Source organism: Melanostigma gelatinosum, assembly GCF_949748355.1.
Source record: "Melanostigma gelatinosum genome assembly, chromosome: 2".
NCBI lineage: Eukaryota > Metazoa > Chordata > Actinopteri > Perciformes > Zoarcidae > Melanostigma > Melanostigma gelatinosum.
In genome coordinates, this window is record NC_136635.1 from 6721691 (window position 1) to 6745755 (window position 24065).

The window sequence follows — 24065 nt, forward strand, 5'->3', positions numbered from 1 at the left end:
TTTATCTCGGATTGTGTACGTCGAAGTGACAACATAACAGCGAGATGGTTCGAAATGTGAGCCCCGCATTTGAGAAGAACCATTCTGATATCAACCATGGACATAATAATTTATATTTTGTCAGCATACTATCATGCTTACAATGAAAATGCCAACACGCTAATGTTGAGCAGGTGCAATGTGTAATGTATTCTTAGTTTAGAATTGTTTTCATGCCAACGTGTGCCGATTAGCGTTAAACTCGGACGACAGCATCTACGTTTTGTAGGTGTTTGATCAGAAGCTGATCTGAGGACGAGGCTGTATGAAAAGTCAAAGGATCAAGTGGATGTGTGTACAACATTTGAATCCATCTCAGTCTTTAGGATTCGACTGTGGCTCATCCTTCAATCAGAGGATCGGCGGTCCGATCCCCGGCTCCGCTAGTCCAAGTAGGATTCATCCTCTGGGGAACAGGACTATTTGTACAAAAAAAACATCAGATTTCAGTCTCGACCAAAATGGTGGACTTACTGACTGAAGACCAGAGAGACGGACGGACAGACTGGTCGACTGACTGACACTGAAAATGCCCAGTGCTACAATAGGCTGTGGCAAACCAACAGCTGTTCCACTTTAATCACTGAAGCACTTTAACTACTTCAAACCGATGCCAGCCCCGGTGCACCTTTGTGGACTTGTAAACAGCTGTTTATAAGAACACATCTCCTCGTTTAACTGCTAACCTGGTCAATATCTGAGTTTGGCTTTTACGGACATGGCAGCAGCTGCTCTGAGACGGAAACAATAAAGTCTTTGCTTCGTTTTTGCCATCGTTGTTACAATACGCTGACATGTAGAGTAGCTGTCACCACGCGTGATGCTGCTTGTTGCGGCTGAATTACGTCGCACAAGGTGAAAACGGGAGCAAAGCTTTTTATTCAGTGATATGTTTCATCTAAAAATGATCAGTTTCCACTTCTCACACACACTTTCCTCTTTAATGTTTTTAAAATCTGCTGAACTCAGCTGCTAGAGGAAGAATTCCTGTTCTTTGTTGAGCAGCTGAAGAGCTTTGACTTGATTCAGGGCCGTATTTGGACGTAAGCATAATACGTGCTTCATTTAGATTTATTTTTGAAGCACACTGAACATGAAGAAAGGCTTGCTTTTGTTTTTTCCGTTACACCACATGTTAATGTTGAAAAAAACAATGAATAAAGCTCTTTAGCATATGGAGAGGTGTGTGATTTACATGTCAATGTATTCATCAATGAGTCAAAATGAAACGAGTCAAATCATTTCACATTCCCGTCATCTCTCTGAATCACCAACACAGTGGATGTTTTCACAACTGGAAGTGCGAGCAGTCCTGTCTTTGTTTATGATGAGAGTACGTATTTGCGAAAGTGGATGTGTGTGTGTGTGTGTGTGTGTGTGTGTGTGTGTGTGTGTGTGTGACAGAGGCCAGGCACGGAAACAATGACTCCCCTATAATGGACACAGAGAGGACCGGGGCAGATATAAGCCACCAAATTGGCAATTTACTGTACCTACAGTAGGACACAGTGTCAGCTGGGCCTCAGTCTAATAGGGGTTAAAAACCTTAAGTGGAGCAAAGAGCAGCGCATCGCTCTGTGCTGAACCACGACACAAGTTAAGGCAAACATACATATTGATCCTGTGTTTCCAACTACGGCGTTTCCAATTATTCCCTCTCTCCCCCGGCAGTAACACGTCACCGCAAACCTTTTTTTCCCCCTCGGTTGCATGTTCAAAACAAATGCTTGGATATTTACCACCATTAAGCCACGCAATCCGTCACAGCAATTCATGATTTGTGTGATATTTTCCAGAAAATTGATGGGAGGGAAACAAAGTGAAAGTTGCTATAATTCAAGGTCCTTTAGTAAAGGCGGGGAGCACCGGTGGCTAGTTAATCTACTCATTGACACGTTGTCCTCTGGTGCGGCTGAAGGGCGGTCTTTAGACTAATGACCGCACATATGGCGCGTTGCCCATTTAAAAGAGAAAACAAACACCTCCTGGCCATGGAACTGTGTGAGCGCGCGGCACACCGGTGTGTGGTGACAGGAAGCCCACGCGTGCAAACCGAAGCGCAGACAGCACACTCGTCCGTCGCACATGTAGGAACAGGAAGTGATGGATGCAGGGATACTTAAGTAGCTACTGACATTTTGATGTACATATGTATCAGCTTGGATTGATGTAAAACAATAACGACTGAACTCAAAGTTGGCCTCTTTTCATTCACTACACATAATAAGAAGTTAAAGATGACGTTAGGACACAATGTAATGATGGCGGCTGTACAAGACAAACACCAAAGGGAGCATATGACAGCACCATAACCCCCCACCCACCACCACCCAACTTACAGTTTCTCATTTCTCTTTGTCCTGTTGTTCTTCATATTTTTTGTCCTGTCCTCTTTTTACGGGGACGAGGCGAGCAGACAGGCCAATACTTTAAAAGGTGTGTGATTCGGTGTCTGTCCTCTGTGACGCTGTGGATGATGTGATTGATGGAGGTTGGAAGTTCAAGACGGATGAAGTGCTTGAGGGCTTTGGGATTTTGACAAAAATAAACTACTTTTTTAGGACGGTTGATGTGACACGATGAGGGATTAAAGTGTGTGTTCAGGTTCTTGTCCTCCAAAGAGAGGACATCGTGATCGTTGCAAAACAGTCGGCAGAACATTTTTTTTTTGGTGTTGTACGTTTTCTAGAAACCAAGGGAGATGTTGATCGTGGATGTTTCTGAACCAAAAATGTGTTTGGTAAATAGGTAACAACTGGAATGTAAATACATTGTAACCGCCCTTAGTGGACTTTTCCTGCGTAACAAGCTTGACCACGTCAGGTAACAAACGCAAAATCAAGGTTTCCTTTTGGTGTCAGACGGGACATGGAAAACGGTCTGGTGGGTGAAAGTCCTGTGTTGTATGTTTCAATTTCTTATCATACCATGAAACTTTAATACCACGTACCTCTCAAATTAATGGTCGCTCGATATACTACATCACTTGGTTTTAGCATCTTTCGTTGTACTATGTCACTTGTTCTAACCAAACACAAAAACGTCAACATTCAACGTATCCGTTGTTTGCAGAAATGTACAACAGTTTTACCAGCAGCGACTCGGCTGATCGTTGCCACTTAGCTTCATACCAGTATTTACAATAACAGTAATATTCCATAAATTAAATATTGATATTTTTACTCAACATATATTCTAATATTGTGTAAATAATCCAGTCATTTTGTATATACAGTTACGGTTATAGGCTCTCTCCACCTCCCTACACTCAAATTATGAGCCAAAAAAAGAGACGAAACACAAAAATAACTGATGAAAGAGGATTTTGACTGATTAGTTAATGTTAATAATTTTCTCTACATATCGTGATATCATTATCTTGAATTATTTTGCCCATGATAATCATGTAGTGAAACTATGAGATCGTGATAGCCCTGATTTGGGGTAAAAGTTGCTTTTAGGGTAATGAACTTAATGTTGCGATGCAAAGTCCTCATAGTCAAAATGTTGGCGTGTAAGAGTAGCGGTTGCAACGTCAGTCACTCCACTATAACATATGAAGTGACAATCTAAGGTGTATTTAGCAGAAACATGTGTCCAATCCCTGCAGGCTGTGAGCTGCTGGCAGCATTCACACTGACAGTCCCTGTATGCGGCTTGTATACACCTTCAACACAATTACACAAACCCTGCTGTACGGTTGCTAAACCTTCACCCGCTGCTGCATGCCTTGTCGGCGCTCATGACGTTAGTGTGCCGAGACATGATGCATAAATCCATGTGTACGAACACTCCCACAGTGTGACTCCCATAACCCTCTCCTCTGACATTTCATCGTGTATAGTATTCTTGACATTTAGCTCAACTGACATCTCATTTAGAGCGTGATCAACAGGTCAATTGATTAGACGGTTTTTCAAGCAGCACCGGCACACAGGACACAGGTGTTGCAGATGAGCACAAGTGTTGCCATTTCGCCGATTACCCTCTGCCACGCCCCCCTCCAGTTCTTACAAAGAAAGCAGCCTTCGGCTAACCAACACACTAGCACCAATGACAACATGGGGAAAACCTATCTGAGAAACAGTGTTGGAGGGGAGCACGTTGCTATGAGGGACATCCATCCGCTGCGGTAGTCTTGGCTCTCACTTTGGTGTGGAGACCCATCATGCGGTGATCAGCCGCTATTACTGGCCTGGAATGGAGGCTGAGCTGACATAGGCAAATGGGTAAGTCAGAAGAAGAAATGTACCTCCGTTTTTACATAAAGGCCTATTGAAGTGAGCAGGCTCTCATTCTTTTCATTTCCTCCCATCAGTTAGTCTTTCACATTAGATTCAACGTTATAAGTAGGCTACAACAAAACATTCAGGCTTCCACATGTGGCTCAAGGTGTACTGCAGATATAAATGTTAAATAAAAGACTCTGGAAGAAAGTCTGCAAATTCCATTTACCACCCCAATAAAATCACCTGTGTTTGGGAATGACTGAGTGAATGAGCCCTTCAGGGAGCGGGTCCTCTTCTTGCGGTGCACAACGTTGCGTTGCTACCAGGCATGGTCGTTATTATTTAATGATTGGCAGGGAGTTAAGATACACCTCTGATGTGGGAAAGTTGTGTGTCTGGCTAACAACATGACAAAAATGGTGTCAAATATTGACCTAATTCCACCATTCACAGAGCCAGAGGACAGCATTCTAGCCATAAGGAAAGTTGGGAACTCCCCATTTGGCTTGGATTATCTTATAACAGACAACCTCACAGAACTCTTACATATCTAGGAAGCAAATCTATCTTCTTTCACAGCGAATGCACTTCATGTTCACTGTGGTTCTGCTGGGTGTGTGTGGAAGGGCCCAACATGGATGAGGACTTTTTGTGTCTGGCCTGCTCATCACCAGATTCGAATGGTCATCCTCTTCATTCCTGTCTCCACCTGACAATGTGGAGTCCATCACCCGGGACCTCAAGTCGGAGCAGAATATGAGTAGCCTCATCAAGAAGGCTCAGCAGAGGATGCCATTCCTAGAAAGAAGCAGAGAGAAGTTCAACCTGCCGAAGTCAACGGTGGTGCACTTCTACAACGCCGTCATTCAGTCTGTAGTGATCCCTCCCCCGGTACTCCGCTGCCACTGCCGGGGATGGGAGCCGCATGCAGCGTCATCCTCCGCTGCAACCTGTCGTCACATTCCAGCTCTGATTCATATTCCAGGAAGAATTGGCCAGTTTTCACTCTGTATTCATGCATCTAAGATGTGTTGCTTGCCTATCTTTAACTAAGTTGCTCTTATGCCTAAACCTTAACCATAGCGTTGTCATATCATATAACAGATTTATATTCTAACAGCTTTGTAGGGCACTGACAAATGATGTCGTCCTGCTGATAGAGGTGTCGTTCTAAAAGTCAATTACAAACGCTTTATTTTGTCATTCAATTTGGATAACCGGTGGAACTTTCTGTATCCACTGAAGGTTACAGGTGGTTTCAACTATGCCAAATATGGCACGGGGCACACAGAGATAACAGACACATTGACAGCTTTAAAATGGGTGAAATATTTCTTCAAAGATATTATAAAAAATTGTTTGAAAACTCTGGACCGGTTGCTCTGAGGCGACAGGGCCAAACAATGACTTTGCAAATATTAATGATCGAATAAATAAGAATGAATACATTTGTTTTTATTTGTGAATGAATAAATCTAAATATGAATGAATGAAGACAGGTCTTTGTCCACACCTGTTAATGGACCCAGTAAACAGTGCCAAATTAACGGGCCCCCGCAGGAGAATCGATGACACGATATTTTACATAAAAGTGCGAAAATATGACAAAACATGCATGCAAGGTTTTTCAAAAATAGAACATATGTGGGCACTGTGGGTACACTTAAACAAAGTCTGTTTAGTGAGTTTAGAAATGAACATTTTAACAAGCCCTACACTGCATCCTCTGCGTTTAATATTGACACGAATTCAAATAACTCCCCGGCATGTAGCAGACTTAAGACATCTGCTGCCGACAGAGCGAGAGAGAGAGAGATCATTGGCATTGTAGGTGGAAAGCGTTGATCACCACTCTTCAACAAAACGCAGATCCCTGACACGCACGCACGCTCTCACAGACGCACACACTCCCACAACCTGAAGAGCCACAGAGCGAGGGGAGGAATGGGAGTGAAGGAGTGGGAATGATGATGAGAGAAGGTGAAAGACTGCAGGCCACGAGAATAATCCTCTTGTCTTTAATTAAAACTTCCTAATGATCAGAGGGAGGACGACAGACTGGAGGTGTGGGGGTGGAGACGGAGAGATAAAGGGCAAGGCAGAGATGAAAAGTCATTTTTTTCGTCCTTTTTTTTTTATTTTCTTCCCTCAGACCAAGTCCCATATCTCTGCCCATCAGCTCTACACACACACACACACACACACACACACACACACACACACACACACACACACACACACACACACACACACACACACACACACACACACACACACACACACACACTGTTTCAGCTGACATTTGCCAGTCATTTAACTGTGAGTACATGAAACAGCGTACAGATGCTTGTCACAAAGCATGTCACAGAGCCTCGAGCAGCCTCGCATTAGGCTGGAGAAGACTTTGCAGCGTGGATGAGCAGATATCTGTTCTTAGGGAAACTGTCTGTCTTTCACAGGGATTTCACAGCGATTAAAGTCCCCGTGTTGAGCTTCATTTTGAATTTCTCGCTTTTTTAATATCTTTTTTTAAACCGCCATGGTCACATTATACATAAGCCATGCTTATGATTCAATCACACCTGAGTAGGGGGACATAGAGCCATAGTACATGAGACTAGTTGGGTTCGCCATTTCCTTCTGTTGTGTTCTCAGGTGTACAGTCTCAAGGTTGTTGCCCCGTTGGGCTAATTTTGGTGGCGTCTACACATCTGAGATCTCAGCCATTCATCATAACCGGTAGAACTAATGGCCAAAGCCATACAACCTAAGTTGTCTAAACTCCAGTCTTCCTTTAGGGAAATGCATGTGAAGGACTCGTGAATATCACAATGTTGAAAATGTGAGCATGAACTAATATCTATAGGAAATGACCTGCACGTGAATGCCAATATCTGTAGACAACAGGACAAGATCTTGGTATCGGAAGCTTTCTTGTTTCCATTTGTAGTTCGAGTAGTATTGACCAATCGCGCAAGTGTGGGCTTTGGTTGTATGCAGATAAACATCCGTGTGGAGAACAAAAAAGGCGGAGCGATGGGAAACGTCACCTCTGGCAGGGAAGGAACCGTAGCGAGTGCAGGGAGGGTGGAGCGGTACCAACTAGTAGGGCTCACCTCTGCATGGCATTGGTTATAGAACCAAAGTCCTTCAGGGGAGCTTGACTCTCTCTTTTTTTGGAGTTGCTAAAGGTGAGATGCGCTGGGTGGGTGTGGTGGTACTCATACGCCTCCAGTTGAGCACCACAGTGTTGAAGTTCTCCAAGGAGACCCAAGAGGGTCGCCTCTACGAGACTGCAAGTCGCTGGCAGAAAAGGTTCTGACTGCAGCTGGTGCCTATGAGAGACTCTCAGGTTTTACTCAGTGTACGATATCAGGTGAATGGTATTATATGCTTCAACAACTGTGTGAACACAGTTTTCAAACATGAAAGAATTAGAAACGTGTGATAGAATTGATTAATTCTTTAGAAAGAGTTTAACGGAGAAAAGAATCAATGGAGAGATTCAGCGGTGGCACCTGTAAAGCTTTTGTGCAAGCGAGATCGGACACTGCACCCCCTTTACCAGAAGACGATAAAGGCTGTTGGTCGGTTTGCTCTCTGTTTGGTATCCAGCCAACTTTGAGAGAGAAACTCTGAATTCAACAACGTCCGGCAAAAGCTGCCACCACTTCTCCATCACCCCCAACCGAGTGGGGATGTGCAAAGATGTTGCTGCCTGCTGAGAGGGCTTAACTTATGTACGTAACTAGTTAAGTATGTTTTGCACATGACGTAAATCAACTGGAGAAGTTGACTCTAATTTGGCTGCCGTTGGTGTTTGCTGGAATGCAAAATCTGATATATTACAACCAAGAACTGGACCCCATCTTTACAAGGCTTGGCAAGAATTTTGACCGTGGTTTATTGTTTATTGTCTGCAAAAATCAGTCAAAAACCCATAATGAATGCATTAAGGAATCTGACCACATTCGGAGGTGACGTAATATGACTCTTTGCAAAGACGTACATTTTTCCTTTCACTTGAGCTCTTCCTCCATCACACAATGTGCATTTATGTAATAAGCTACTGCTTGAGTAAATCAGAGGCTGATTTCATCCAAAGCGCATGAAAGGCACAGTTGAGACGTGTGCTGTGTTTCATAAGAGCAAACCCGGCCCTGAGTGGCAGCACGTTTGCATAAATCCCCTTTGAAGGTTAATACTCTTTACCTCTAATCAGCCCCTCCACTGTACTTCATGAAAATGTTTCACATTGACTGTAGAAGTCTTTATAACGAGCAATGGGACTAATACAGTGAGTGAATGTACACCTACAGCACATCTTAAGGCAACAGCAAGAGCTTAAACTGTGGGAACAATGTATGAGTCAAAGCTGAGAGCATTAAGTAGTTTTCGAGGTGGAGGAGGACTGGCTGGGAAACACAAAGCTCATATCCCACGGGGTAATTTATTAGAGGACCCCGCCACTTGTTCATTTTGTAAAGGCTTTTCCAGAGGCAAACATTACTTTCATTCTCCTGACACTGGCGTCGGCATAGAAGTGTGTGTGCGAGAGCGAGAGAGGAGGAGAGAGAGCGAGAGCGCTCACATACTCAATATTCAGCCTGCAGATGAGTTCTGTTTTGCTCTCAGATTAAACATTGGGGGGGAGTCCCAGGTCAGTTACTTATGACACGCACTGTTCCATCCCTCACCATGCACACACACACACACACACACACACACACACACACACACACAGAGACTTGCACGAGACAGAACAATGTCCAATCCCCCGATGCAACTATTTATAAATATCAAAACGGGGAAGTCTGGCTTCTTTGTTATCAAGTCCATGATAGCGTGTGAGGGTAATATGTTTTCAGTGGTGGCAGATGAGAAATGTGCTTATGACAATGATGAAACAAGATAGCAGTGGTGATGGAATAGCCATGTCCCTGTGGTGGTTTGTCTTGTTGCATTGTAATCGCACCTTGCCGAAAGTGTGCACGCTGATACCAGAACTTGTGTGATGATATTGGATCAGTACTCCCTCCGAACAGACATGTATATATATATATATATATATATATATATAAATATATATATATATATATATATACACATATATATACATACATATATATACCTTGTGATTGTTTGGTTTGGGTGTTAATTGTTACATTGGTCGCTCTATTCAGCGTTTGGTAGTGCTCAGCACCGCCCTCCACACCCCGTGACGACCAAAATGCCAAACTTGAGGCTTTGAAACGGCAGCTCACAAACAAATGGGTGCGTCGCAAAGACTATATCCACACATGGGCACGCTGGAAACCCGACACACAGACCTCATGGTTTCCTTCTGGTTGCTGTACTGGTTTCCAAGAAGAGGGAGAGACGATGTCCTGCTTTGATGCAGGGCTCTCACAAAAGGCCCCCATAGCCCACATGGGACGGGAAGACGGGCGATCTTTGCGGCTCTGGCTGGAGAATAATCATCTCTCGCACTCGCTATTCCTGTTTGTAAATAAATGTTTTGCAGTTTGAACAATAAACTGCTGGGCATTAGTCAGCTTTAAAATACAGTTTAGAAAAGACAATTGCCCTGTCATTTAACAGACCCCTTAAATGCCCTGAAAGGCTTTCAGGGCGCCCGTATTTGGCTCTGCAATTCTCCCTCAGCTCTAAAGGAGCGTTTTAGCTTCTTTTAACTTGTTGTCGTGGTCTTAAGGGTCTGCAGCAATCGGCATCAATTCCAAACGCGGTAGGCAGCTGCTTTCAGTACCTGCATAGCATCGAATAATGTTGCTTTAATCCTAGATGGAGAGAAGAGAGATTATGGCCGTTGGAAGTTGCTTTTGATCACCATCAGTGGTTGTTTGTGTCATGATGACTGATGAATACATTTTTTTTATATTTTAAAGGTTTCAAATTGTCCCTGATTTCTAACTCTGTACTACATTGTATCCCTCCGTGGAACAGTCAAAGCACAGCCGGCTGTATTTCCTTATTGTGTATCAGCAGCAGTGTGTGTGTTTTGCTGCATGGCGGCTGTGTTGGCTAATGTATTGTTGCCTGACCCCTCTCTCCACCAGTCACGGTTGACAGGTGACATTTAGTGGCAGGAGAAGACCTATGTGGCTGACCATCTTGTTCTATATCGGTGTGTGTGTGTGTGTGTGTGTGTGTGTGTGTGTGTGCCAGACTCGGTGTATTCCCAGCCAGTCGGGTCACTCAGAGTATTACATGTGGCCTGCAGGGGCAATGGGCAGAGGAAATGAAGGGCTATTAGGGTGGAGAGAGGGAGAGAGTGAAAAGACTGGCAGAAGGTGTAGATGGAGAGAGAGGGAGGGAGAGAGACAGACAGACATTTAAGCTAGAGGCTATGTGACAGTGGAGACTGTCCAATAATGATTATGTGTTTATATCCATCTAACCATGGCGGCAACCGCAGCCCGCTGTTAGGCCTTGCGACGCTCAATATCACATTAAACATAGTGTTACACCCAAAACAAATAATAATAACAGTCTCTGCAATAGTAAAGGGCGAGTTTACATTCACCCAGGAAGAGTTGAATCACTCGGTTACGGGTAATCTTTCTTTGTAGTGCTGCAAAAATAGTCTCCAGAGAGAGAGAGAGAGGTTTTTTTCCCGCACAGACACATTTGCATGATGAGAAAGCACCACTCATATTCATCTTAGTAAAGTCACAGTAAATGACTCCAACAGCATTATCATCTGTTTTACGCAGGTGTGTGGCCGGGAAAATCACTCACTTCAATCAAAAAAAAGAAACTGCAGCTCGCTGCGCGAGGAGCCTCATTTTTTACCATCGTAACGGAGGACACAGGAATTAGAAGAGAGAGAGAGAGAGACGTCGAGGCTTGGGGGGGGGGGGGGCAGACATAATCACTTTATTTTCTCTGCGGTTTACAGAGGCCGTTTCATCCACGTGGCTGCAGGACGGTTCGTATCGGTGTGTGTTTGCGGATCGCTTCCGACATTTGTGGCGTCGTGTAAATCACCCCGACGGTCTTCATCAAAACCTGAAACTGCCAGGTGCTCAACCTGGTGGAAATCTTAACATTTTTTATTGTCACAACGGAGGGGAGCGAGACCGCCGTCCCACTGACGGGCAGCATGTGGCGGCACGTTGAGCAGGCTTCTGAGGGATCAGACACCTTGAGGTTGATGCTCAATCAGAGGGAAAGGCAAGACAAATGATTGAATAACACATTAGTATAGGCGGTTATACGGTGGTTGTATCTTTGCGCTTGGCTTTATTGATTTCGGTTACTTGTTAGTTATCAGTTCATTGTGTGGTTCGTGGGTTTACACTGGAGTTACTTGAAAGTCCTGTGCGTCTCATTTTAATGCATGAATTCAGTTGATTTGTTGTGCTCGACCCAGCTAGACATCAAAGTTGTGTGCTTTATTTTTCCTTTGGTTATCTAACTTTAAAGGAATCGCTGCCTGCCTGCCTGTCTGTCTGTCTGTCTGTCTGTCTGTCTGTCTGCCTGCCTGCCTGTCTGTCTGCCTGTCTGTCTGTCTGTCTGTCTGCCTGCCTGCCTGCCTGCCTGCCTGCTGCCTGCCTGCCTGCCTGCCTGCCTGCCTGCCTGTCTGTCTGCCTGCCTGCCTGTCTGCCTGTCTGTCTGTCTGTCTGTCTGTCTGCCTGCCTGCCTGCCTGTCTGCCTGTCTGTCTGTCTGTCTGTCTGCCTGCCTGCCTGCCTGTCTGCCTGCCTGCCTGCCTGTCTGCCTGCCTGCCTGCCTGCCTGCCTGCCTGTCTGTCTGCCTGCCTGCCTGCCTGTCTGCCTGCCTGCCTGCCTGCCTGTCTGTCTGCCTGCCTGCCTGTCTGCCTGCCTGCCTGCCTGCCTGTCTGCCTGCCTGTCTGCCTGCCTGCCTGCCTGTCTGCCTGCCTGCCTGCCTGTCTGCCTGCCTGCCTGCCTGCCTGTCTGTCTGCCTGCCTGTCTGCCTGCCTGCCTGCCTGTCTGTCTGCCTGCCTGTCTGTCTGCCTGCCTGTCTGCCTGCCTGTCTGTCTGTCTGCCTGCCTGCCTGTCTGTCTGCCTGTCTGTCTGCCTGCCTACCTGTCTGTCTGCCTGCCTGTCTGTCTGCCTGTCTGCCTGCCTGCCTGTCTGTCTGCCTGTCTGTCTGCCTGTGTGTTCTTCACATTTCTCCAGAACCACACATCTGATCTACTTCACACTTAGCTTTTGTATTGCTGGGGAACCCGTTGAAGTACTTGGTTGAATTTGGTTCATCTTGGAAACATGATACGTTCAATATCAATGAACTTTTAAAAGTCAAGTCATGTGCTTTACATGCTGCGGCTCATTGACTGCAGTTTGTTCTGTTGCTGGATGGTTGATACCAGTGGAGCTGGTGGAACATGTTCTAGGTAGGGCTGTGCCACATCCAATCAATTTCAGCAAACATCCCAGTATGATTTGAATGCAATTAAGGTAAACACGGATTACTACTTTGCAGTTAACTATTTAACATTTATTCCAACATGATAAAAAGCAGTAAATAACATTTTGATAAATATGTAAGGACATCTTATTTTTGTCACCCTCACAGGTAATTCTGTATAGTATCATAATTAGTGCTGGGCAACGATTCAAATATTTAATCGCGATTAATTGCATGGATTTTTTGCGATTAATCGCATTGTTATGACAAAGTTCAATAATGAATTCAAAAGTAGTGTATTGCGCACTTTTATTTTAAAAGTACTGTTGTATGAACAAAAGGGCAATAACATTTGGTTTGCAAACACTTATTTAAACAAATAAGGTGCTTTTTAACAGCAGTATTCCCTTTACACAGTAGCGATCATATTTCTGATATGATATCATTCTTATATCAAACGGGTCTTGGAAGAGAAGTGCTGGCGCTCGAGCTCGCCTGTAGAGACTTCTCCTGATGCGCAATTTGGGGTGATACAGATTTTGCCCCAAACTGATTGTATTTGAGGGCACTGATTGGCTAAATTGTATGTCACACATTTATATCTTCAACAGCAATTGGCTAAACTGCTTCATAGACCCGCCTCCCGCTCGAGGTTCCTGTCTATAGTGTCAGTTTCCTGCTCGTTACACGCATACATTATCTTTCCAAAATAAAACTTCCGTGTTGACAGAAAAACAACGAACTTTTTTCGGATCGTATTTTGGGTTGAAAATAAGTACGTTTGTTATGTTAAGTACAAAAATCCACAAATACAAATACAACATTGACTTTTGGTTTCACATGGTAAGGGAAGAGTGGACTCCTGTGAGAAAATTCCTGTGTTTGCTGACTCATCCATCCACCCTGACCCCTTCCCTATGTGGGCTACATTACCTGGCCTCCTCCTTTACTCCCGCATTAACACCTACGACCACATAGAGCGGCATCGTTTGAAGCGTGGGGCCACTGACCAAGCTGCCGTATTTGGAGACATCACCTCTTTCTGCCATAAAAATGTACGAAATCCTTTAAACATCATCAGTATGTGTATGTGTACACTCTTGGTTGCTATGCGCCAGGTGTGTGTGTGTGTGTGTGTGTGTGTGTGTGTGTGTGTGCGTGAGTGGTTACAACTGTTTAAATTGGCAGTTCTCCCAGGAAGCTCCATAACAGATGCACCTTTACACCCGTACGGTGTTGCAGTTAAACACTCGGTTATGTATTCCTTCACTGCCGGTCCGTGTGTGTGTGTGTGTGTGTGTGTGTGTGTGTGTGTGTGTGTGTGTGTGTGTGTGTGGTTAATGGCTGTGGTTGGCCTGTGACTCTATATTGCCTGGCTTTTGCAAAGAGGATGCACAACAGACATTCATAAATAAATATATTCATAAATATTTATAACTGTTTTCTGATTTCAAATTCATCTACAGTGCAGAAGGGAGGCTGTCCGTCTGTCTGCCTGTCTGTCTGTCTGTCTGTCTGTCTGTCTGTCTGTCTGTCTGCCTGACTGTCTGTCTGCCTGCCTGCCTGTCTGTCTGTCTGCCTGCCTGTCTGCCTGCCTGCCTGCCTGCCTGCCTGTCTGTCTGTCTGCCTGTCTGTCTGCCTGCCTGTCTGTCTGCCTGCCTGCCTGTCTGTCTGTCTGCCTGCCTGTCTGTCTGCCTGTCTGTCTGCCTGTCTGTCTGTCTGCCTGACTGTCTGTCTGTCTGCCTGACTGTCTGTCTGCCTGCCTGCCTGTCTGTCTGTCTGCCTGCCTGTCTGCCTGCCTGCCTGTCTGTCTGCCTGTCTGTCTGCCTGCCTGTCTGTCTGCCTGCCTGCCTGTCTGTCTGTCTGCCTGCCTGTCTGTCTGCCTGTCTGTCTGTCTGCCTGACTGTCTGCCTGTCTCTCTGTCTGTCTGTCTGAGCGTATCAGTCATCCTCGTGTCATGCTTTTCAATCCCAGCAGGACACTGCCCCCTCCGTTTGAAACTTCGGAGTAACACGGTGGTCGGATTCACACAGATGCACATAATCTAACTCAGAATGTGTTTTCACAGATGGTTACTGTGGCTGGACTACACGTGTAAAAATGTCCATCACGTTTTTGTAAAAACACATGTGTAATATTTGAGTGTAGGCAGATGTGAACGGCATTCCCTAAACTGCAGCTCGTCTTGCCTGACCAGATTAAACAACACTCTTTGAGAACGCGCCCTTTAATCTCATCAGAAATCTCACCATAATGAAACGCAACACACATCTAGAATGTCTGTGATTTGTTATTAGCCGTAAAGTGCCCCCCCCCCTCCCAAAAAAAGCTGCTTTTATTGTTCTGTTGACTTATTACTGAAGCGCCGTTTTCTTCAAATCACCCTCCTGACCAAATCCAATGATTGTCATCTCGCGTCAGATTTCTGCGAGCGGTAACCGAATAGAGGGAATGTCGCCCGGGAATATATCTCCTCTAATCGCGCTCTCCGTTTTGGCTTCACGTTGCTCGACAAGTTTTTCTTTTTGTTCTTTTTTTTGGAGCAAACACACAGAAACGTTGCAGCCGAAGCAAAGTACAAAGAGCGGTCTATTGCAAGTGTGCAATGCAATCACCCTGATGAAACGTAATTGCGTTTTAACGTGATAGAGCAATATCCCTGCCCATAACTCCCTTTAACTCTTGCTTTTGACGTGCCACTGAAAACATATTACTGCATGAGATGCGAGCCGGTACCAATTCTGTCCTTGGCTCTCTTTTTTTTCTTCTCTTTTTGCAATAAAACAGTTGAAGCTCTTACCCTCCTTCAATCTTTCTTCATGCTCTCCTCCTCCCTCCCCCGTTCTTTATTCTCTTCATTGTACCTCTTTCTCCTCTATGTGGTGGAGGGGAAGGAAGGAAGAAGTGGTAACACGTAGCACGTCTTCATTAAAGTGTCACTCCCCATTATTTTCGTGCTATCTCAATTAGCAGCAGCTTTAATAAAGGCCCTCCTCTCTCTCTCGCGCTCTCTTTCTGCAACTCTGTCCGTCTCCAACTCTTTTCTCTTTAACTCTGCAATCAGAGTGAATGATGGAGTCGCTGCTCGGGAGCTCATGGGCAGAATGGGAGGACTCGGAAAACATGGGGTGAGGAAGGAACAAAGGGGCGCTGAAAACATGAGATCAAAAAAAAAAATAGAAGTATAGAGGAGGTGGATCTGCACCAGTTTTCTACCGAGCATCCCTTTCTCCTCTGAGAGCAATTAGACACTGCCGGCAGTGGCTGGTCCCCAGACTGATCTGCAGCTTCTGCTCTGTGTGTGTGTGTAGGTGTGTGTGTGTGTGTGTGTGTGTGTGTGTGTGAGCGAATGTCCAGTTTTCAGCGACACCACAGCAGCTCAAAGTGCTCTTTGTGAGTTCAGCAGGAATGAGGGAATGTTTCTACAGGTCAGAGGAGCGCGCACATCCGAATAACGACAATGTATTTGGTATGTTTTTATAAATACATCGGAGCATGGCGGATGATGTGGCGGGAACAAAGGAAGTCAGGACTGTCACACTGGAGACCGCTGTTCATGTTCCATGTGCAACCAAAGTTTTATTTTAAGTGATGTAATGTATTATATATATCCGCAACCAATACATCAGAAACAACTTGTTCTCACTTCAAACTCATCACATGCGGCAGCTTATCTTTTTCAAAATAAACTTCTGAGTTCACAGGAAACAACTTGGTTTAGTTTAGGCAACAGCTCTGTTTGATTGGGTTGGGAAAAAGATTGTTGTTTGGGTTAAACTAAGTATGCATGTATTAAATGCGTTACGTAAAATATGTTACATAACACGCTACGTCCACCCCGCAAGGTAATGCTACGTAATGAAATTCATAAACGCTAATCTAAATTAAAACAAGTCGATGTTGTCCAATGTCTAATGGATAAAAGACCTGTGTTTATGACCCGCCCATCCACTCAAACTCCTACTTACACAGACGTTCCGCTCTCCATACTGCTTCACGTGACTTACTCCTTTTCTCCCGCCATAATAACGACGTAGCGCAGAGTGTTTGGTGACATGGGAGTGAGAACGGGCTGTCGGAAGACAGCATTTCCTTTTCTTTTTCTGGCTTAGTTTACGTGTTTGTCTGGTTAAAATTGTACCTGGTTGTTGTAGCCATTCTCTGTTGTTATTATGCTAGATTCAGACAGTTTAATCATTCTAAACTGTGATAAGACTACACTGTGATAAGAATACATTTGTAATTTAGGTCAGTTAAAGGTTCACAATGGTGTTTTACTGTCCAGCCCCACTATAACAGATTCACACTTCTACATTTGATCCAAAACACTTGGCAAAACATATTCAAATCGTATGCGCCTATCATGATGGGAGAAAGAAAAAAAAGGACACACTGCTGTGTTCAGTACAAAATCCAACCCTCCACTTCATTTGACCAAATTCACCACTGGAACATGCGCAGTTATCCTCGACTGGTAAACATGCACAAACAGTACAGACACGATCATTCTGTTTATTAACACAGAACAATATGCACATACTCATGGACGCACTCAGATACATAAATACAGGCGCACTCACACTCAGCTTCAGACGCTGCTTACAGAACTTACACAAACGTACACAACTTTTTTCCCCTGTACCGGATTGATTCATACGGAGAGCTATATCAGTGCTGCCATCTCACATCTAGGTTTCCGTGGCTTCGGTTTAAGGACAATAACTGAGAGTGCATACATTTACACCCTCTATCCCCAAACTCTTCTCTCTCTCACACACACACACACACACACGCACACACGCACACACTCACATGGTATTGATGACCAGTGACAGGAGTGGGTGGTTGGTCAGGGGCTGATCTGTATGTAATTGGGGGGATATTACAGCAGCCATCTCACTTAGCCTCTGGGAGACTGATCTATATTCACTCTGCAACTCATATTCACATGGCTTCCTGCACACACACACACACACACATTCACGAACACACACTTTAACCACACGCACACATACGCAGGCACTAAACTGCATTCTTCCCCGCAGAATCTCCAGACCCAAGGACAGGCAATATCTCAGACAGAAGCAGAGCAACAGACAGTGCCACACCTTGTTTAATTAAGGCCCAATACAGGCTTTATTGACAATATTACAATACAAATAAATACAATATAAGTCCAGAGACATGGACATAGATGCTTGTAATATGACAATAGATGCATAGTGTGAATAGATAAGTCTAGCACACTCGGATAGGCAGCTTCCCTTTGATTTGCTTTTTCATCCTGACCAATCAAATCAAAGTCTGAGTGTATATCAAGCTATTAAATAAGTTGTACCTTTTCAATGTTTACTGCAGCACTGCAGCCCTCGTCCACCCTTTATGGGTAAAGTTATATAAGCCGTATTACATTAAAAATAGATAACGGGTTAGGTTGGTGAGGTCTCCTCCTGTGTCATCTTAAAGGAGCTGCAGGACGCGTTTCATCTTGGCACAACTGTCATTGTCAAATTGAATAAATCATTAAATTGGCGATCGTTGCTTTCCGACCTTTTTCTTTGCGTAAAGCGATCCTCAAATCCCGCCTTTTTACCGTGCATTGGAAATGACTGTGAAGTGCAGCGTGGAGGCTGATGATTTAACTTTTTTTTTTTTTTTTTTGCAGCTTTCAAAGACTCGCAATGCAGACAGTGGTGGAAAAAGTATTGATATTTACTCTAGTAAAACAATTAAGTTCATATTTCAAGGAAAAGTCAAGCATTCAGAAGCATTTCATGAAGTTAAAGTACAGAAGTATAATCAGCGAAATGTACTCATTGCGAAGAATGGCACATGTTGGTGTGTGTTGTTTAACGTTAAACAACTTGGATTCGTATTACTGACTCATTAACTGTACATGAGCTGGTCTAACCAACTTCATGGATAAACTATAAGTTAGATGTGTGGATAAGTGACAATACACGCTGTCAACGTGGACAAATAAATACAAATAAATCATGAAACATACAATAGACAGAAATATAAATATTTTTGTACTTTCCTGTATTTTATTTATAAAAGTGCATCAGAATTGAAATCTTATCGAAAGTTACAGTACTCGAGTAAATGTACTAAGTTTCTACAGTGTTTTTTAAATTTCTAGTTGAATCGGTTGAAAGGCTTCGGTACGTTCCTGTTTTTGTGTCCACCCTCACGCTCACTTTGTTGAACGCGGGTGTCACAGGTTTTTAAAAAAACGTTCGATGAGCGCCACTCTTTGCATTTAACAAGAACAACAGCAGCGAGCGAGAGAGCGAGGTGATCTCCTCTTTGCCCCGGAGAGCTCCATGCTAATTCTTCCAGGGCACAGTGCCGTTAGCATAGGGAGGCCGACACCAACCGCTTCAGGCTACGTAGGCTACAACACCCGAACGACCACTCTGCTGTTACTTTGAATGAAGGGTATTACTTAGTCTCTGATGAAAGACAGCCATGATGGCTTAGCCCACTTCCACTGTCGGACAGAGGGTTTTTTTTTCATTACAGTGTTTTGTGGAAAATAAAGAAACGTGTGATTTATCTTCCACTGCTACTGAGAGTCAACATCCCGTCTATTCTCCTCCATTTCTCCCGCTCTCTCCGATTCTTCCCTCCTCTTTGTGTCTTTAACGTTGCTCTCCCCCCCCCCCCCCCCCCCCCCTCCTCCTCTCGCACTTTTATTAAAAACGCATTTACGACATAAATCAAAGGAATCCAGTGGTGGTTACAGAATTATTGCAATGAGCGTGCAGCATTTTTCCAGCCGCGCCTTTTGAGATGCGTTTGTCAATATATTACAGCAAAGCTTCCACATTACCACACACAGCTGTGTCTCTTTGTGCTCATGAACATGCACGGACTTCTCACTGCAAATACGTGAAATGAATGTGCCCTGAATATTCTCTTATTTTAAGAAATGTGCGAGCCGCCAGTATCGACTCAATATTTCAATAATTGACTCCGGAACATGATATTTCAGGCGGTTAAACAGCCAAGCTGCCTGATATGAAGTCAGTCCTCCTGGAGCGCAACAGTTCACATGCACACGACAACAGGCCGCCTCTACATCAAGGTGTTAAAGACTTTGCTGCCACTCAAGCGACACATTATTTAGAAATGTCCTTTGATTTCATGCAAATAATGGACAGGGACGGAGCGGATCAAAAATTAATAAGGGGACTTTGGGAAGCACGATGAATTATTGAGTGCCGGCCTGATTAATTCTTAATAGCCATTGTCAAAAAATCACCGTCTTCTAGTGCCGTTAATTCTCATCAAACCGACTCTGCTCCGACACACGGCGCTGCAGCTTCCTCCTCCCCTCTGCAGCCGTTTCCTACACGACGTCTCTGACCTGCTGCAGTTAGATATTTGTGTCACTAAACAATTCAAGGCAAGACGTTTCTTTTACTGTGTCAAGTGTTACCCTCCCCCCCTCCCCAAAAAAAAGAAAAACACAATTTTATAAATGATTGTGTAAATAAAAGATATGAAGGTAAGATAAGCTTTCCCACAGAGATGCTCATGTCTTTATTTCCTCCATTGGGGATTGTGGTAACACGTTCCATGTCTGTAATGCATCATAAACAATACTTTATGGATTATAATCTGTTTATAGCGATGCAAAATTATAGATATAAGGGACTGTAACTATTCATACAACAATAATCATGACACACAATAAAGCATTTTAGAACCACTTTAAAGGTCCAGTGTCATTCATAATGTGTGTTATAATTCTTACAGTTGTAATACATTATAATCTTTGTTTACAATATAACCATATTATATATGCAGTGTAATCAAAGAAGGCATTTTAAGTATGATTATAATGCATTATAACCATATGATGTACGCAGTGTAAACACATTATAAGCATGTTCATGATGCATTACAGACATGGGCTTGGGAAAAAAAGGCCAGTGAGTGACCAGCACTTATGTTCAGTGTGATGACACTTGACCTTATAAATCATTATAAAATGCTTTATAATACGCTCTGATTATTGTTAGAAATCATTATGGATATTAATAAGTGCTTATATCTATGGTTATACAGTGCTATAAGCAGATTATAAGTGTTTATAATGTATATCAATAGATTATGGGGTTCACAGAGTGCCACCGAATTCAGTGAAGCATGAAGCAGGACACACACTCTTGTAACCTCTCTCAACCTATCGTAAGGACACTTGTCCACTGCTTCCAGGAGGACTCCTGCTAATAGCGCAGAAACACAGTCATGTAGTGCAGGAGGCAAAGCTGTGAGGTGCATTCCTGAGGTATTAAATTCCTGTTTTATTTCCTTATAAAAATGTCCTTTCCAGAATTGTCAGAAATCTCTGTAAATGCAATGATACTAGCCATCCTTTATCCGTTATCTCTCTATCCCCGACTCCTTGTAAAATAACCTTTGATGAATAAGGAACTCAAAAGGCTCACAAATTGGAGTTGCTCCTTCCCCAGTGAATGTTGGTGAAACACAATGCAAGTCAGCAGCACAAACCCATGTGGAGAGAGAGGACAGGCAGTCGAACCAACACATATATGAAGAGAAATGCTAATGTTGCTCTCACTGTACATGCAACTAAATAGCTGAAGTATCTGCTTCTTGCGCACCCGAATCAAAATACAGCATCTCATTTTGACCATCAATTTCAAAACATGTTCCCATGAATTATAGATAACGGATATCAATATGTTAATGAGTACACAATATATGGTTAGCTGCTATGATTATGGATTTACACCAGTAGGGGGAGGAGTGTGCAAGGAAACAGATCTCGGTGTTATGAAAGCAGCAATCCAGTCGAGGGGATGGAGCCTCTCTGTCCGTGAACTACAAGGCAAAGTTACATGTTCCTGCTCACATGCACTGACATTTACCACCGAAGGCTACATTAGGACTTCCAGAAGAACAGTATCAAAGTTGTTCACCGGAAGGAATCTCTTCAATTAAGGAGGCTTCTCTTTTGCGTGTGTGTTGTAAAAACACAGTGGTGGATGCTGATTTTGAAATATAATGGGCAAATGCGAGATGACATAAAACAGAGGTGAGCTGGAAGGAAGGATATTTCAGCTATAGTACACTGTCACGCTCCCCAGATGTGCTTTCGTGGATCCTAATATCTCTTTTACATATCAATAAGCTGATTCATTTCATTGAGCACAACCTTTCCTTACAGCCAGGGCTGTAACCGGGATCTTAGATCCACTGGGGTCATGAGTTCCCCACTGTCAAACTAATTTGACCAGAAACCAAAATAAGTTTTACATTTTTTATCACCTTTTTTTTGTTTTTCATAGTTTTATGTCAACTATTCAGTTTTCATTTTCATGAATGAACTTAATACAACAAATGTTTCTACAGACTGCCAGGGTTTAAGCCTCAATTGATTTTTTAAAATTACATTTATTTGTTGACTGAAAAGTAGTCAAATAAAAATATTGTAAATTCTCTGCAGGTTATAAAAACACCCTTATTCACAAAAATGTAATAACACATATATAACAATGACAAACATATTCAGATGACAGTGTTCTCAATAGTCTCAGACCTGTTTTTCTTCTGCAGACATTACAATAATATGGATTTGTTTTCTGTGTTTTTGAGTTCATATCGATATATCTCTTTAATAGTGCAACTGGTCAGTGTCTCTGCTAAGCTGCTTGACATATTTACATTTCCTTTTTGTGTCAGTTCATCAACACGTTCTCCAAGAAGTCGACGCATGGTTTCATTTTCATGAGAACGACCACCAACTCCGAACGATGAACTGTGAATCCTCTCCCGCTGAAGTTTTGGACTGAGCTCCGGCCTCTGGCAGGAAATGTCACATTTACCACTGCTCGCTTGCTGGCCAGCTATGAAGCTCCAGCGATGCATTATGTGCTCGCCTCTGCTCTGTCGAATATGTGTGTGTGTGTGTGTGTGTGTGTGTGTGTGTGTGTGTGTGTGTGTGTGTGTGGGCCCCGCCGCTGGCTGCTGACTGGCACGGCCTATCTTCCTCTGCATATTCAACAGCTCTTATGAATATCAAAGCCACTTGATTGCATTGTGATTATTCGCCAGAACCCCGCTCGCTCGCGCTCCCCTCTCTCTTCCCCCGTCTGCCCTCTGTCCTCCATTACTAGTCAGAACACAGCGCCGGCGTTGTAGCATCGCTATCCCGATCTGACACCGTTCCTTTTACGGGTTCAACAGCTTGCTTGTCGTACAGCGAAGTAATTAGTACTGCACGCTCGTATTAATTAACAAAGAGCGTTATCACTTTATTAATCCATATTAGGAGAGGTGGAGGAGGAGGAGAGGGAGGGCGCAGTCAGCGTTCGTGTAAGGAACGCTCTCTGTGGGAGTCTTCCCCGGCTTTGTAGTCCCATTGTCTGTGACCCTTGGCGCCTTCGCAACATCCCGACACCAGTGGCGTGCCGCCGCCTCAAACCGTCGATGAAAACCTTTTAATGCAAATAATGTCTGTGGTGTAAACAAACAGGGGTGGCAGGATTGGGTGTGTGTGTGTGTGTGTGTGTGGTGGGGGGGGACAGGTGCCATGGTGTGAAGGCGCGCTAAACGATGTGATAGTGGGGGAATTAATTACCACGGCGCTAATTGGAAGCAATAATTTGTGTGATTAGTGGGCCGCTTAAGAAGTGAGACGCATCCACCGTCTGTACACACAAGCGGAGGGGCGTGGGCCACACCCACACCCGCACACACACACACACACACACACACACACACACACACACACACACACACACACACACACACACACACACACACACACACACACACCAAATAAGATGGCGGTTATACATGAATCAGTAGTCCTGAACTCCCAAGTAAATTGTTTGAGGGGCCGACAAGTGAGGACACAAGTTTCCGCACTTTCCACGTTTTCTCTGTTTGTCCTCCTTGACAGACGAGATCTCCCTGCGATGAGGCATATCCAAAAGGTTTTATTTGAAAACGCTGATGTGGCATGGGCTAATTAACAAAGCGTCCCCGCCCCATCCCCACCCTCTTTGTTACCTCTTTTTTCCCTCCCTTTCTATCTCTCTCTCTCTCTCTTGCTCTCGCTCTCTCTCTCTCGCTCTCTCTCTTGCTCTCGCTCTCACTCTCGCTCTCTTATCAGAGGCTATACAAACCTCAAAGCATGGAGAGGATCTTTCCACACACAGCACTTCTAAATGTAGACTACAATTAAAACAAGATCCCTATATCAAATACCCCCCTCATTAGTGTCCTTTAATTCCTATTGCCCGCAATCAAAGTGCATAATTAATTTCTGCCAATTCAGGATATAATAAGGTTCTATTTCTCTCTTTGGTAGAATAAAGCTCTGTAGTACACTCCACTGCTTTGTTTTGTTTTTTTTCTCTCCACAC